Source organism: Pongo pygmaeus, chromosome 15, assembly GCF_028885625.2.
Source record: "Pongo pygmaeus isolate AG05252 chromosome 15, NHGRI_mPonPyg2-v2.0_pri, whole genome shotgun sequence".
In the NCBI taxonomy this organism is placed as follows: Eukaryota; Metazoa; Chordata; class Mammalia; order Primates; family Hominidae; genus Pongo; species Pongo pygmaeus.
In genome coordinates, this window is record NC_072388.2 from 31,782,213 (window position 1) to 31,799,655 (window position 17,443).

General features: G+C 39.3%; 1 protein-coding gene across 14 annotated transcripts in view; it reads left to right on the forward strand.

Moving 5' to 3' along the window:
- The window catches only part of NPAS3 (neuronal PAS domain protein 3), an 871,353-nt gene that overhangs the window by 515,145 nt on the left and 338,765 nt on the right, over nucleotides 1-17,443 (forward strand). The window lies entirely within an intron of this gene.

Sequence of the window (17,443 nt, forward strand, 5' to 3'; positions counted from 1 at the left end):
CCTCAAATGATATGCTAAGATGTTTGACAATTTTATTCTAAGCAGTGACTTTTTAAATTTTAGACATGCAACTATAACATGAAAGAGGATTTCGATATTAGAAGTAGTGTGACCACTATGGAAAGAAAAGAAAATAGTGAGGGCCTAAAACTAAGGTAGCAGCAGGGGTGAGAACAGAATTGGCTGGGCAAGGTGGCACATACCTGTAATGCCAGTGCTGTGGGAGGCTGAGGCAGGAAGATTATTTGAATCCAGGAGTTTCAGGCCAGCCTGGACAACACAGTGAGATCTTGTCTCTACAAAATATAAAGAAAATTAGCCAGGAATAGTGGCACACACCTATAGTATGAGCTACTCGGAAGGCTAAGGCAGGATGACTGCTTAAGCCCAGAAGTTCAAGGTTACAGTGAGCTATGATTGTGCCACTGTACTCTAGCCTGGATGAAAAAGTGAGACCCTATCTCTTAAAAAAAACAAAAACAGAAGGATTAAGTGACATTTAGAAAGTAGGAGAGATTGAATTTGGAGACTGAGTCTCTACATGTGTGGCAGAGGGAACAGTTAGCCTCTAGCATGTCTGACCAGAATATTTGGGTAGATAGTGATAATGATAAGTATGAATTATGTAGGAGGAGGGATGGATAAGATTATTAATTTGATTGGATAGATAAAAAATTTGAAGTGCTTTTAAGACATATGGTAAAGATGGGACTGATTAGGGTCTGAAACTTAGGAGGCTTAGAGATACAGATTTGAACATCATTTGAATTTGTGTAGGTTGTAGTAAAAGTCATGCACTTGGATGAGATCATCTAAGAAGAACATATAAAGTTTTAAAAGAAGAAAATTCAGGGCCCAGAATCCTAGGGAACTCCATAATTTAAGGGGATAACAGATTTCATCTCTCTAAAAGACAGTCCAAAGATAGAATAGGAATCTTGAAGAGAGTAGTGAAGATTGGAAATGGCAACTGCAAAAGAAGCTCGTGAGGTCCATGCAGAAGGGTTGCTGAGGGCAAAGCGGTGCTGAGGGCCCATCTAGGTGTTGATAGCATACATTTTGCATCTTGCTTTATTCCATGAACTATGCTTGATACATAGTGCTGTGGTTGTCCTTACCAATTTAATGATGTTTCTGATTATCATTGTTCCTATTTGGCAAGATTACTTTAAATTCTGAGATTATCTTGGAAGGAAGAACTTCGTTTGCACCTAAATTTTGGTGGTCTTTCTCATAATGAGGAACATCTCTCTGCCATCATCTGGATCCATGATGAAAATATCAAAGTGCCCCTGAGACGAGGATGAAACGTTGCCGAAAACTGCTGTCCCTCTTCCAAACGTCTGTACAGATGTGAATGAAAAATAGCAGCATGCAAGCATCTGAACTGGCTTGGTCAGCCCAGCCTGAGTGAGCCGGCCAAAATCTGTCTGCACCAGATGCCAGCCAGGTCCAAGAGAAACCCCAAATGATCTGATAATAAAGAGGAAACCCTGACATATCTGTGGCCAAAAATAATTAGCAATGGAAATGGAAGGGCACTTAAAGGAGGAGGAAATAAAGGAGGAGAAGGAGTGGGGTGGGGATTTTTCAAAAAGGATCTCTGGGCAGACACTCAAGGAGAGTTAAACACCCCAACCGGATAGGCCTCAAGGAGCAGGTAGAGGTGACATTGTCTGCTGTATGTCCACAGAAAAGAGACTGCAGGAGTTCTGGACAGAGTGCACATTCACCCGACTGATGAGGCAGAGGCTTAGGATGACTGAGTATGTTGAGTCCTACATGTCTTCCCCAACTCCATCCTCATATTTTAGGAGTTATCTGGGTAGATGGAATAACCTATATCTTAGTACAAAAGTAAGTGGACTACATCCCAGGGGCCAAATCCAGCCCTCTGCCTGTTTTTATAAATAAATTTTTTTGGCATACAGCCACACCCATTAATTTATGTGTTGTCATGGCTGCTTTCACACTACCACAGCTGAACTGAGTAGTTGCAACGGAGGATGTATGCCCTGCAAAGCCTAAAATATTTACATTCTAGCCCTTTACAGAAAGTGTTTTTTTGACCCCTTAGTATGAAGACACTTTAGCTTGAAAAACAGCTGTGCCTGAATTCATCTTATATGATGGAACCACTTTATAGCATAAATACACAGACACCCACACACACATATACATGCACACACATACACACAGAGAAGAAACTGAGAATTTAAATGGCTAAAAAATGCAATCTGCATTCTGACTCTGAATTATATTTTTTAAATGTTGCATAGACTTTGTTTGGATTACCCTCTTTTATTCCCCCCCAGGCTCTGTCTTAATCTTCCTAAGTGAAATCTGTCCTTTGCTTCATGTTGTCTTGTAACCGTATTTCAATAGCACTTAATCAGTGATAAAACTGCTTTGATTTATTCCCAGCTGTGGATATTATTGTTGAAATCTGTGTAAGTGTTCCGACGTGTTATGATTGGAGCAATAGCATTTAAGAGTCCAGAGGCAAGTCAGAAAATTAACAACTGAGTTTTCTGATGCCTAAATTAACTGCACAGACAGCGCTGAGTACAATGAGAAAGTTCTGTGGAAACTTACTCGGCAGTATGTAAAGTGTTGAAATGGCTCACCCATTAAAAGTATTACATCGTGAGGACAAGTTCTCATTGGATATACTTCCTACAGGCAGTGCCACAATTTCATGTAAAGGACAGCTGGCTGCTCTTCTGGGACACTTTTCTTTATGCAACATATACATTGTTGTTGCTAAAGCATCTAATGTGATGTTTCTCGGTTCTACAGCAAAACTGAGCCCTAGTAGGTGCTGTGTGGTAGGTTCTGCTGATGCATCTGCAGTCATCTGAAAAGAAAAAAGCCATATGATTATAAAAGCAATCTGTATTCATTGCAGAAGGCGTAGACTACAGAAGCACAAAGAAAATCAAAGTGACCCATAATCCATAATCGTAGCACCTACAAATAACAGCTCTTTAGTGTCTAGTCTCCCAAACGATTTTTTTAATTCCTGTATTATTCATGAAATGAGATAGATCCTGAAAAAAACATCTGAGTCTAGATGATATGTAGAATAATATGTTCTCAGTTTTTCAGTTAAATTTCTGGCACTTTATTTCTTCATGGAATCTTTCCTTAAATACTGTTGTTATTTCACTGCCAGGTTGCCTGTAGTTTGAGTTGTACTGTATATTAGAGTTGGCCATGATATTTTATTGTTTGCTGTTTTTCTAAATATGAATCTGTGTGAATTAGAGAGAAAAGTTTTCAATACATATTTTAATTGCCGTTGGTTTTACTCAACTCTCTTCATCTATTGTTTACAAATATCCCCAAATACAACTAGATGTTATTGGTAATTATTGATTGTCATGGTTGCCAGGCATTACTGGACCTAGAGTTCTTTTTTACTATATAAAAACTCAAAATATTCTTTTTTCATGAGACAAATATGCTTTAATGTCTATAGGAGCTCTGTAACTGTCATAAGTCTTTTTACAATTTGAAATAATGGTATTAGATCATTTCCTAACAAAAGCTGAAAATGGCTACAACCTTAAGTTGTGTAGTCTTACTCTATTATTGTGGATCAAATTGTTTATCATTCCAGCTAGACTTGGAGCTCCCTGAGATCCAAGATATTTTATCTCTGTGTTTTCAGTACCTTTTCTAGTCTCTGGAACATAAAAAAATGCATGCCTAACAAATATTTGTGGAATACAAAATTACTTGCCCCAAATCATCAATTGATACAGCTGTGCCCCCTTATTTGCTCTGCCTGCCCCCATATTTCCCCTTATGTTAAACAATACGGTACAGTGGTTAAAAAGTAGGTTCTTGAGTTCAAAGTCTCTAGGCACTTTTAGTAAAGTTTCAATCTGAGCTTTCTCCACTTCTGAGTCATGTGACCTTGGCAAAGCCTCTGGACCTCAGTCCTGCTATTTGTAGAATGTTGACAATAATAGAACCGACAGAACAGAATTATTGCAGATGAAGTGAAATAATATCCTGAAGTGCATTGCCCATTCTTGGTGTCCGACAACTGTTACTTTTTATTTTCCTCTCTCTCGATCATTTTCATATATTGGAATAAGCTATAATAGACACTTTATAAGTTTTAAAATGCTTTAACATGTATAACAAATATTAAAAATGTATGCTATGAAAATACGGTTCATTATTTTGGTTTTTTTAGGTTCATTTCACTTTCATAGATTTACAAGCACTTGAAGAGAATAGGTCACATGGGCCTGTTATCTTTGCACATTATCTTGTGCCCATTTTCATCTAGGGAGAAATTAAGGAGTAGAGAAAGGATGTAAGTCTCCTTAAGGCTACTCAGAATTATAAACAGTAAGAAATAGAAGTTCTATAGCAAGATTCTTAAACTGTTGAATAAAATCTTCCTTTCCTATAAAAAGACTGTTCTGAGCATCCATACAAGTATCATTTATAACCACAGGCAGGGTATGTATGGGCTTCGATTTCAGGTGCTGTGTTTTGCTGAAGTCCGCTAACAGCCTCTACATCAAATTCATAATGATATTAAAATCTAGGGTTCTTAGAAAAAGAAGAGTTGAGAATGTGTTACAAAAGCAATTTGTCTCATCATGTTAATGTTGATGCCCTCTTATCCCAGAACCTGGCTGAAGCTGGAGTCAAAATCTATATTGGTTTAATTTTAAGTGGCCTTGTGAACACGTGCATTCAGGCAATGAAGGAACTGAAAGCTGCTTAGAGCACCCAGGCTCCAGGTTGTGGACTCTCAGATGGGGCTGGCCATTGTTAAAGGAGGTTGAACCTACAGGCTTAAAGTTTCTGTGAAGGAGGAGTTGAATTTTTAGGACAATGTCAGTTGCTTTTATTGTAATCGTGGTGACAAACTGAATTTATTAATGAGCATAATAGGATTAGATATTTTTAAAAGCCTCTAATTTTCTAGTTTAATTTGAAAGGAGCTCCTCAAAAAGTAGACAAATGCTTTCCTGCAATCTTTTAGAAGAAAGAGTACGTAGAGACTGATAAAGACAAGTCATGGCCGGGCGCGTTGGCTCACGCCTGTAATCCCAGCACTTTGTGAGGCTGAGGCAGGCGGATCATGAGGTCAGGAGATCGAGACTATCCTGGCTAACACGGTGAAACCCCGTCTCTACTAAAAAATCCAAAAAAAATTAGCCAGGCATGATGGCGGGCGCCTGTAGTCCCAACTACTCGGGAGGCTGAGGCAACAGAATGGCGTGAACCCGGGAGGCGGAGCTTGCAGTGAGCCCAGATCGTGCCACTGCACTCCAGCCTGGGCGACAGAGCGAGACTCCATCTCAAAAAAAAAGAAAAAACAAACAAACAAACGGCAAGTTATAATGTACAGCCTGATGATGTGTGTGACCAAAGGTGGCAAGTAGCGTTGGTCATTAAAAAAAAATTAAGTATATGTATTCCTATTCAAGTGTAAGCTCCCTCTCTTCTTGTAATTATGCTTGGGTAAGCATGGTTTCTTATTGTTTAAAAAATGAAAAGAAATTAGGTATCCAAGAATGGCTTTTTCCCTTGCTGGGAGATAGCAACTAAATGACATGATCGTAGGTGACAGAGGCTGCTGATTCCCTCACACATGCCAGTGGACCAGGTTCGTTTTGAAATGAGCCAGGCAAGCTCCAAGCTCAAGCTCACCCTTGTTCAGGTGTGCCGGCCTCACCAAGCCCCTGCTGCTCAGTGAGGTGAAGAGTGCTTGATCTCTCCCGTGCTCATCTCAGCCAGGGGTCTATTGTTAAGACCTGCCTGAAAGCTGGCAAAATGACATTCCCTGGTGTGATTGAGTTTTAATGTAAGATTACAACCATAGATCAAAGTGAGGAGGACATTTGGGCAGGGGCTTTCAAGAATTTTAGAGCCAGAGCATAAAGAAGATAATTATACTGTATGATTTAGGGTTGTTTCTGCATGTGTCACTCACAAGCAAGGCTTGTCCTCTAGTTTATAAAGGGCTTTGTGGGTTTTTTGTCCTGCCCAACATTTCCTATTATTTAGTATCTAGAAGACTTTTTAAGGGCTATGATTAAAGAAACCAGAACTGTTCTATAAATGGCCTTTCCTGATAATGATGGTCAGTCTTTTAGACAGACAGCATGTTCTGGATTTGTTATCCACAAATTCAGCAACATAAAAAAGAAAAATAGGGCCAGCATTCCGGTAGCTTGAAGTCGTTTGGTTCTGATTTCACCAGTTCAGATTTTAAGATGATTCAGTCCCAGCTGGGCTTAAGTTTACTTTTGCATTGTTGACCTATTTTTTAAGTGTTAGAATAAAATCATCCTCCTTACCTGGAGACCCACAGGGAAATTCCTCCTCAATTTTAGAGCTTTGGAACAATTTAATCCTCCCAATGATCTGATATGCTTCCTTTGTTTGTTTGTTTTGTTAGTAGAGATGGGGATTCACCATGTTGGCCAGGCTGGTCTCAAACTCCTGACCTCAAGTGATCTGCCTGCCTCTACCTCCCAAATTGCTGGGAACACAGGCGTGAGCCACCATGACCAGCCCTTTTTGTTTCCTTTTTTAAATTAAGCAACAACGAAGGTTTTCCCTTTTTGCCCCAGCTGCCAGGGACTAAATTTCATGCTCAGTTATGATAGCTTCCTTTAGCCTAGATTTCTGGACACTGTACCCTTTTTCACTTGTTATTGCCTGGCTTTTTACCCACATAACAACAGATGGATTGTTCTATGTTTTCTATATTTACAGTGTCAGTGAGTGTATATTAATGCCAAGTCAGCTTTATACAATTTGTTTTTAAAGTTTAAACATTTTGTCAGAGAAGGAATACATGATTATTTTAAAAGATAGAAAATGTGGAAAAGCAAAAGTAAAAATTAAAAACTAGCCTTAATTTTACCAATCAGGAAGTAATTTGCTTTTAAACATTATGGTTTCTTAACTTTCTGCGGCCCAACCGTAAAATGAGGTTAATAAACAGACTCCACCTATAAGGCCCCACCCACTAAGGTTGCTGTGAGTATAAAACATGTTACTCCATGAGATGTTCTCAGAACAACACCAGGGATGAAATGAGTGTTTGATGAGTGTTGGTGGTTATTGTTGTTATTGTTGGATATTTTATCCCAGACCTTTTTTCCTAAGCATATATGACAAATCATTTTTGTAAGTAAGTATAGGCATGCATTCAGTAAAATCATGGTATTTGAGAGCTGCAAAGGGTCTCAGGGTCTTTCTAATCTAGTTTCACCACAGGGGATTCGGGAAATAAACTGGGGAGTTGGGGATTTCTTTTCTACCGCTCAACTATTACTGATTCTGCCTTAGGACCTACTGCATCAGAAACTCCAAGAATAGGTATGTGTATTTGGGGAGAAAAATGAGGTGATACTGATGGGAGTACCTGTTGACTGGACCCAGGGTATAGCCAGATTGCCTTTAACAGGTGAGGAGAGGCAGTATCCCCCAGGCTGAGTGAGTGGCCTCAGGATCACACAGTGTTTACACAGAGCTGGAGCAAAACCTGAGTCTCTGAATGGCACCCGGCGCTGGCTTCCATCAGGCAGGGGACCACCAGGCAAGACGAAAGAGATAAACATTTTGTGTGCATTTTGGCAGCATGATAATCTGTTATATCCAGACAGTTGCTGCAAATAGTATTCCATTTTAAGATGTACCATAATATTTGCCGGAAGTTAATTCAGGTGACTGAATCTGCAATTGTTGAAAGTAAAAGCAAAACAAACAAATAAAGCTTTTGTTTATATTTTAAAGCATTGATTTTTCACTAATTCATTTTGACCTTCTCTCATCAGTCTGACTCAGTGAAATTTTGTTGTATTTCACCTCCCAAGTTTAAGATGGTTTTGGGGGGTGGGTAGAAGCAAAAGTTTGTTATGAAGTTAAAACTTTTCTATGGTGCCTTCTAGTGAAATTCTTCGGGCTTTCACTTCACAAGGTGGACTTCCTTGCTTTGCAGAGCACTCACATGTGAGAACAGAGAGTGGAATGGGGCAGTTTCATATCATTCCTAGAAGTTCAGTTCCCTTGTAAAACTATAAGAAAACCATGTGCTGTATGTTGACCCATGTTTGAGAAACTACCAAGAAAAAACCAACTTCTTGAAGGCTGCATGAGCTGAGCTTGTGTTGGGATGATTTGTCATGGTTCTGAATATTACAGATGCAGCTATAATCTTGTATGACACTGCCCTCACCATTGCACATGACTGATCCTGTAAGGATCTACATGTAGGTGTTTAGGTGTTTCACTGCGTCTGCCTGACATAAACTAATGATGTAGACTGCTAAACATGGTGACATGATTAAACAGGATGTTAATTAGTGGCTCCTCTAAGAGTCTTGATCGTTTCTTTTAACAGCCTTTGTCATGCATGTACAAAAGTTAGAGACAGAAATGGCTGTTTCCTGTAAAGCATCTGTTAACAGCAATGAGAATTCAAGAAGAAAGCGTTTAAACTATCTAGTAAGACACATAGGGCCATCTTCTTGTCCTGGGGGTTGTCCAAAACCATGTCTTTGTGGGAAGGAATATGGCAATTTTTCTGCAGGCAGTAATCATTTGTACTATTACTTAGTTGTCATGTATTGATGATCCCATTTCAATCAAGCATATCTCATTCAGAGGCTTTTGATGGGAGGAATTTTTGGAAGGGTTTAGGAAGGTTAAATCTGTGAGACATGGCTTCCATCTGGAATGCATTAGCTACAAAGATTTATTAGTCAGAGTGCCTCTGCATAATGTTCCATGGAAAGCGGGCCCTGCATCTAATTTCCAGTGTGATGTCTATATGAGGAGTGATCTTTGAAATATCATAGGTGACCATCAAGTTTGTTATAAAAATAGTAAATGCCCAGGATTTTCATGGCGGCTATTTTAAATCCCTCATGAGGGCTGCTAAGCAGGTAGTTGATTTGTTGACAAATGATAAAACTGTAGGAATAGCAACATGCATGAAATTTTTAAATGGGGCAGCTCTTTTAAGCAGAAAAAAAGACTATTAGGAAAATTATGAGCATTTAGTGTTTTCATTTACCCTTTCTTTGGGCAAGATAACATTAGAAAATAATAAGACCAGTCCTCAACTGTGTGAAGAAGTACATCCCCCTTCTGATTAAAATAGTTTTTAAGAGCTAGTGTTGTTGATCAATAAGTGAATCAGGGAAAGCTTTATAACAACTCATATGTTAGACAGCCTGAGACCGCACTGTTTTCAGCTGTAATGTGATTGGTATAAGTTAGAAATTATAGCAGTGCTAGAATCCCAACTCTACTGATCTCTGTGTGGAAGGGAGGCAGAGCTGGCATGCAGCTCAGGCTTACCTGTGGGACTATTCTTTTAAAAGATAACAAACAGAAAGGCAGAAATGGGGGTAAAGGTTGAGTCTGGGCTGCAGAAATCAGGATTTAAAAACCAGAAGCCTCCTCAGCTTCCTTCGTAAAAGGCAACTCAAGCAGGGGAAGGACTTCCTCTGCCTCACCTGCCTTGTTCTCAGTCACCAACGTTAAGGTAACATAATGAGGGCCAATGCAGTCCCACAAAAGCATTTTATACCATCAGGAGGCAATACGGTTCAAGATGCCTTCCCTGGCTGTGTCATATCTTCCTGAAACTGAAGGGCAAAGGATTAATGCCAGGTGAAGGGCGAGTCGCCGTCCAAATATTTATCTGTGAATTTAGGTCACACCACAATGCCCAGTTGTGTCATTCCCTCTCAGCATAGGAAAAAGTGTTCTGTATCCTGGATACAAGTTCAGTACTAAATGGTTCTCCAAGGATTACAAGAGAAATGCTGGAGCTCAGCAATTTTCTTTTACCCTCCTGTTGGGCTTCTGTGCCATTGGGCGGTTTTGTGCCAGACAACAGAATTGAGAGTGAAATAGTACTAACCACAAAACACATGTTAGAGAATGAAAAGAGATTTTACTGCAAGACCTCAAAGAGCAAGGTTTGGGTTTTTCACCTTCTGAGCCAACATTTACAGGGTTCTAAACTTGAAATGTGTATTTCTCTTCTGCATCCTCTGTGCATGCTGAGAAGGGCATAGCAGGGGCAATGCCTCCCACTACTGAGGAGGACACATTCCCAGAAACTCACTTACAGTAGGATGCATTTGAGGACCTTAATTGCTTCTATTTTCCCATCGGATTTTAGCAAGAAATTTCATTCCTTCTTCCTTTAAGGCAAAGTGATAAGAGATCCCCACAAACCCATGTCCCAGACATACTTCCCCACTCCAAATGACTGGGTCCTTCCATATCCCTCCCTGTAGCCTTGCTCTTAGCATGTGTAAGTCTGGCTCGCTCTCTGGGCTTGCCTCGACAAGAACTATGGGATGGTGCCAGATTTCCTCATCAGCTGATGTCTCCTTTTACTAAGGTGGGGCAGCACCCCGGCCAGCCCCCTGGACACCCCTTGTTTGCAGGAACCTGTGTTTATCAACGTCTCACTGTATCCTGAAGTCTTTGTATGTAATTTAATATGAACTAAATAAGACAGTGGAAACCATGACAGGTTCCCAAAGTCTCATTGGTTGATGTGTTTTTACATCTGGCATATGATTGAAAATACTTTCAAGGACATAGCTGTTGTGGAAGTTAAGTTACTAATCCAGGAAGTTTGAATATTGTAGTAAGACCACCCTGGCCTGCCCAGTTGTCCAAATTACTTCAATTTGCCCAAGAAAAGAGCATTTGCTCAAGAAAAGTTCCCTTTTAAATTCAAAGTATTCTTTTGTTTTTTAAAACTTCAGTGGCTTAGAATTAAATTAATTGCCTAATGTAGACTTGAATACATAGAAATATTTAGAAAGAAATTCCAAAAACATTTAAGGAAAAATAATCAGTTTTTCTTTCATGTCACAATCTAGGCTGTTTTTGGTATTTTGAATCACTTTAAATTTTCTCTGTTTTGATAGTGATTAGTAAATTGGCACAGATTTATTTTTTGGATATATGCCTGATGTTCAGAACTTCTTTTAAGTCACATGGGGTGAAAAAAGAAATACCATGAAGTTCTGTGAGCAAAGTTTTATGAATAAAGGTTAATTTTACTAAATCCAGCAAAAATTATTTTCATTAGAGTTAAATTCTTGAAGAAGGAAACATAACATTAGCATGTTAATTGTCATATCTGAAACAGAAATTTAACATCTTTGAAATGAGATTTGACTTTAAAAAGCAGTTGCAGTTGTGCTGTCTATCGTTTTTCAGTGCAAAATTTAAACTCTATGCTTTGTGTTATATGAAAAAGTCTTCTACTAGTCATTGTGGCCAATTCAATAATAATCAGTAATTAAGTAACCAAAAGAAAAAGGATATTAGGCTGTTTGATTAAATTTGATTAAATTATTACATATGAGTGTTTTGTCACAGGAAAGGGGTCCCGATCCAGACCCCAAGAGGGGGTTCTTGGATCTCACACAAGAAATAATTCAGGGCAAGTCCACAGAGTAAAGTGAAAGCAAGTTTATTAAGAAAGTAAGGGAATAAAAGAAGGGCTACTCCACAGAGCAGCCCCAAAGGCTGCTGGTTGCCCATTTTTATGGTTGTTTCTTGATGATATGCTAAACAAGAGATGGATTATTCATGCCTTCCCTTTTTAGACCATATAGGGTAACTTCCTGACGTTGCCATGGCATTTGTAAACTGTCATGACCCTGATGGGAGTGTAGCAGTGAGGATGACCAGAGGTCACTCTTCTTGCCATTTTGGTTTTGGTGGGTTTTGGCCGGCTTCTTCACTGACCTGTAGCTCGTGCCGACCTCCCATCTCATCCTGTGACTTTGAATGCATAACCATCTGGGAATGCAGCTCAGTAGATCTCAGCCTTATTTTACCCAGCTACTATTCAAGATGGAATTGCTCTGGTTCACATGCCTCCGACACTTTCATATGTAACAATGGGATAAGAAAACTATAAAATATTATACAAATGTAAGGTGTCATTATTGATTCACTTAACCAGTGAGAAAGTCTGCACATTTAGTTGATTGAGTACATAATCCTGGAAATCTGCAGTAGAAATCACGGACAGTATTACTACATGAGCACTTAAACTCAGTGTCGTCTCAAAGTCATTTGGTCAGGCAATCTGAGGTAAGTCAGTTTATCTCTGATTTGTCTGTAAAAGAGGAATATTAATTTTATCTCATGGTGTTGCTAGTAAGATCAAAGGAGTGTTGGTAAAAATGATATACAAAAGTTGATTCTTTTATATTTTGTAAACTCTACCTGCCTCTCTTATAGCAGCATATCACATTTTGAAGGAAAATGTACAAATCGCCCTTAAATATCACTGATTGCATAATCTGCTCCCTGGCTGAGTCAGAATCCTTATTTTTTCACTGGGTGCCCAAGAACCCTCTTCCTTTACATATAATTATCTATTATAATAATCTGTTCTCTTTCTGTCATCCTTGCTAGACTACAGGCTCTTTTAACGGTAGAGATTATTTCTGCCTAGTGCCCAGCGTGGTGCTTGGCACACAGTAGTTATTCAATAATTATATGCTGAATGAGTGAATGAATGCATAGAAAATTACACAGAAGGTGACTGCTAGATCCTTCTTGCAGAGATTTTGTAGTAGCGTCAAAGATGTGGCCTTCCACAAAAGGACTACAGGGACTATTACAAGAGTACGCGTACGCATACAGCTCTCTTATGGGCATACTGTTTTTTATTTTCTTGTCAGTAACATTGGCAATGGAAAAAAGGTTGTTTTATAATTGCCCTCAGGACTCCAAGTCTAAACAGTCCCTTCGTACTATTATGTTGGAGTACAACCTGGAGATCTCTGGATTTTAACCCTCACTTCCCTCTGGGCAGGGTGCCTTGAATATTGCACAGCCTTGAGGCAATCCTTATTTCACAGTTTGAAGTAGGCTGGCTACCAACATTAAAAGAAGCAATATAACTCCAAGTTTCTCTCTCTGTTTTATTTTGCACTGTATTTTCTAAATATGGTAACTAGGCAACGCCATGTTATACAAGTAAATGCTTTTGCACTTGTGGAATGCAGTTATGTCCCCGAAGCTATGACTCTTCCCAAAAATACATGTATCAAACCCTTTTTGAATTCTAAACTTTCCTACAACATCCTAAATCTTTATAAGCTCATGATGATTTTATTGAATAATCGTGTATATTTTCGGTGTACCCTACTGCCTCCTACCCTCCTACCTTCCACCCTCTTTTGCAAATTGATTCTTCTACTGTAGCAATTCCTTTTAGTGTTGTTGTTGTTATTGTTGTTGTTGTTTTGTTTTTTAACCTACTGGACTTGCTATTCAGATACTTAAAGAATATTTAAAAATCAGCAAGCAAAGCACACAAACCAACTAACAAAAAACTAGATTTACAGATAAACCAGAGAGTGGGTCCAGGAAGTTGAGACACTCAAAATCAGTTTGGTGTTGTGATGACATGGGAGAGGAGGAGGGTAACATTATTGGCCTACAACTTTTTTAAAAACAATCTTCTGTGAGTTTTGTTAATTACATCATCCCCTATTTCTTGACAACAAGGACATTTTTGAGTTGCTCACCATATCAACGACTCTACAAGGGTAACTGATTAGTTTTATTGGGAATAAAACTGGTGCAGATAATACTAATAATTAAGTATGTTCAAAGCCTGACTCCTGCCATTTATTTATTTACTTAGGGCCAGCAAGTCTTTATTTAAAATAACAATTTTTATTTAATAGTAGAATCATGGAATAATCTCAAGTTGTCTTATGATCTTTTCCCTTGCCTTTAGGAATTCAGTGCTGAGCTAGCCAAAAGACAGGAATGTCTGTTTTATTTTGAATGCTTTTCAGGGTCTGGGAGATTCAACTGAGAAGGCTATTTTGGTGTTGCATAAAATGATTCCTGTCAAAATCATTTCTGTAACTGTTCTGCCTATTTCAATAAGATAGTTTTATCCTGATGTTTTTAAAAAATCTTTTCATTCATGGCATTCTACAGGCTTGTTATTGTCAGATAATAATAGCTAACACCTAGATAGACAGTATGGGTCAAACATCTTAAATATGCTCACGAAAGGTTTTTATAAAAGATGTTATGAGTTCCGACGGGAAAATCACACCCTGATGGGTATGAGGGAAGATTTCATGAAGGAGGTGACATTTGGTTAGGATTTGTATTCCCTGTGTGACTGTTAGCCTTAAGCAGAACCACTGCCATGTTTGCAGTAACTGACAAAAGCAGGTTCCGGTTTGAAATCTGACCTTGTGCTTGGTATCCAATGATAAGGTTATGAATATAGGATAGATAATACTTCTTAAGCAACCCCTAAGAGGAAGCGTAGCTTAGTGCAGGCTTAAACTGGAGCCCCTGATTCAAATCCCTGCTCTACCATTTCCTCTGGGGGCAGATGAATTGGCCTGTCTGACCCTCAGTTTCATCTCTTGTGAAATGGGAATGGTAATAGTTTCAAATTCATGAGGTAATAGAGACAATAGAGATTTCAGTAGAAGTCAAGGGTTGTGAATGTGTCCTAATATTTTCTAAGGGAAAGGCTACTTAGGAGGAAGTTCTTCCTGCCTTTCAGCCACAAATAATGGCAGCTCCTACTTGGTTTATTTTTATCTCTGTACTCTCCATGACTGAGCATTAGGTGAAGTGGAAACCATCACTACAGGAAGTTAGTCCACAAGAGAATGTGTTGTTGGTAAAGTGTGATGGACTGCAGAAACCTGGGCTCTCATTCCTTGCCTGTTTCCAGCTAGCTTATCTGGGCAACATTAGGCAAGTCGAACAACCTTTCTGGATGCAGTTCCTTCCCTATAGCCTGAAGGCACGAGACCAGCTAATCCCCCCAGCACTATGATAGTCATCAGTGCTGCTGGCAGACCTCTGGTTCTCCTCTCCTTCTGGGCACAAGGATAATTGAACTCTCTGCCCCTTTGAGGTCGGGTGGGACCATGTAACTAGTTCTGGCCAATGAGCTGTGAGTGGAAATGACATGTCTCCTACAAGCTGACATGTTTAATGACAAGACCCTCTGAAGTTCTCATTCCTTCTTCATGACATAGATGGCGACTGTTCTGTGTCCTGGGCCCTGGAGGAAGGGTAACGGGGAGCAGAGATCCCAGTGACCCCTGTTGGATTTGAGTAGGTGTGAGAAATAAGCTACCATTTTTTAAACCACTCATAATGTGGGATCATTTGTTACTCCAGCATAACACACGTATGCCAAATTGTCACTGGCACCTTCCAGCCTAAGGCACCAGGGAAGACTTCAAGAGGAGCTGATGTTTGAAGTCCTAATGGCCATGAGTATATACTCTGGATTCAAACCCTAGCTCTACACACCACCAGCAGTGTGACCTTATGCTAGTTGCTTAGCCTCTAAATTTTCATTCCCCTTGTATGAAAATGGAGATATTACCACTGGTTATCTTATTGAGCTGATAGAAGGATGAGGATAAAATGAGATCTTACATGTAATACATTTTAGAAAACAACTGGCAGACAGAAATGTAAGTATGTAATAAATGGTCATTCTTGTTTTTCTAGTTTTAACATTCTGTGAGTTAACGATTTCCTTATCTTTTTATATTTCTTATTGAGCTCACTGCGAGGACTGAGGAAGTTTATAAGAAATATGGCAATAGGTAATGGCTTAGGAAGAAAGTGAAAGGAGTAGTACCTTAGCCCCTGTAAGCCAGCTGCTTCTAATGGGAATCAGTTTCTATTAGTGTATAAGCATTACATCTTGGCCGGCCCATTTCCAAAAATAAGAGCCAAAGCCACTGAACAAATCTGTAGTAATCCTTTCTAAGTAGCCATCATCCAACCAGTGATATTTTCCTACAAAAACTTCATTGGGAAAAGAGATTATATATTTGTATCACATCAAATCTGGCAAATTTGTGTCACATTTTGTCTTTAAAGCTTTCAAATAAACATTAAATTGATTATATAATAAAGGCAATAGCTCATTTGGAATATTTACAAGAAAACCCCCATAGAATGGGCATAATGAGAAAAATAATGACACAGTAATTATAATTCTCAAGGCTAATAATTTTAATAATAATTTATACTTAAATAGCTCTGCACATAAGGAGATTTCAAAGGTTTATAAATATTAAGTAAAAGCTCCGCATGCTCTGCCATTCCTAAAACAATGCCTTGAACCTAACATTTCTGAAACATTCATGCATCATTGGTATTAATCTTATTTTACAAATGGATAAACTGAGGCAAAGAAAATATGCCTGGAGTCAGGAATGTGTAGCAATGATTTCTTGTCTTATGTACCTATACCCAAAATCAACCAAATTAAGACATCACAGTGGAATAATTGATATTTCAGTCTCTCAAGGAGTTAAATTGTGTTGCACTAACTGCCGCCACAGTGATGTGATGTGACCCATGCATTTCATTTAGAGTAATGGGGTCTGTATGAAAACAGTTGCAGTGGGGATGGGAGGTTTTTGTGGCTTGTGGTCAGTCCTCAGTTGAGGTGTAAGGGAAGTTTCATGTTGGATTCCTGGCATGGCAAATCCAAAATGTGTGCTCCAGCCAGAAGGTTACGGCTGAGTGTGCCCACCTCCTCAAGAGTGGAATCAGAGCCCATCAAAAGCTGCAGTCCCTGCGCACAGTTTGTATAAGCCCCCTTTTTTTGTTCCACTGTGCTCATTCGCACATGATATCCCAAAACAGTTCAGTAAAATGAGGGATATTATATCTGTCACACATGAGAAAACTGCAGTTATGGATTCGCTTAATGCATTCATTGCTTTTTGGACTCTGGAGTCCCCTGGGCAGTGCCACAAATCTACATGTTGGCCCCTAGTTCCATATTCTATGTGGGACTCTCTAGTGAAGCTAGCATGTGTATGAAAGGTTCATTATTATTGTTGTTAATTTTTTTATTTTTATGGTTCAAATGAATCAGTGTTAACTCATGGTAACAGTAAGGGCTGTACTGGCCAAGTACATTACAGTAATCTATTGTTGAAATAGCTCCCTCCCGGCTATACAATGAGCACTGAGGTCCTGCCTTCTGAATTAATACCAAAGCATCGGTGACATAGCTGACCCATAGCAGAGAGCCTGAAGCCACTGCTTCTCTATGAAGTTTTTTGAGAGATCGACCCCTCCTAATTTTTCCAAATGCAGTCCCTGACCCTCTGATTCCTGGGATCTTGAATAATGTTGAAGGTGAAGCTAGTCATCATTTATTCCAAAAACATTTACTGTCTGTGGCTGCAGCTGTGACACAAGTTGTACAGAGCATGCTGTCCTTTTTCATCGGCCGTGCATGAGGATTGTTCTTTGATTTATGGTCATAGGCTCTGTTTGGAGAGGAGCTGGGAGCTGTTTGTACCTTCCTGTATGATGCCAAGTGCAAAGCCCTTTGTTCAGAGAACTACCTGGTCCTGATGGAAAGGCTTGGGCTCCT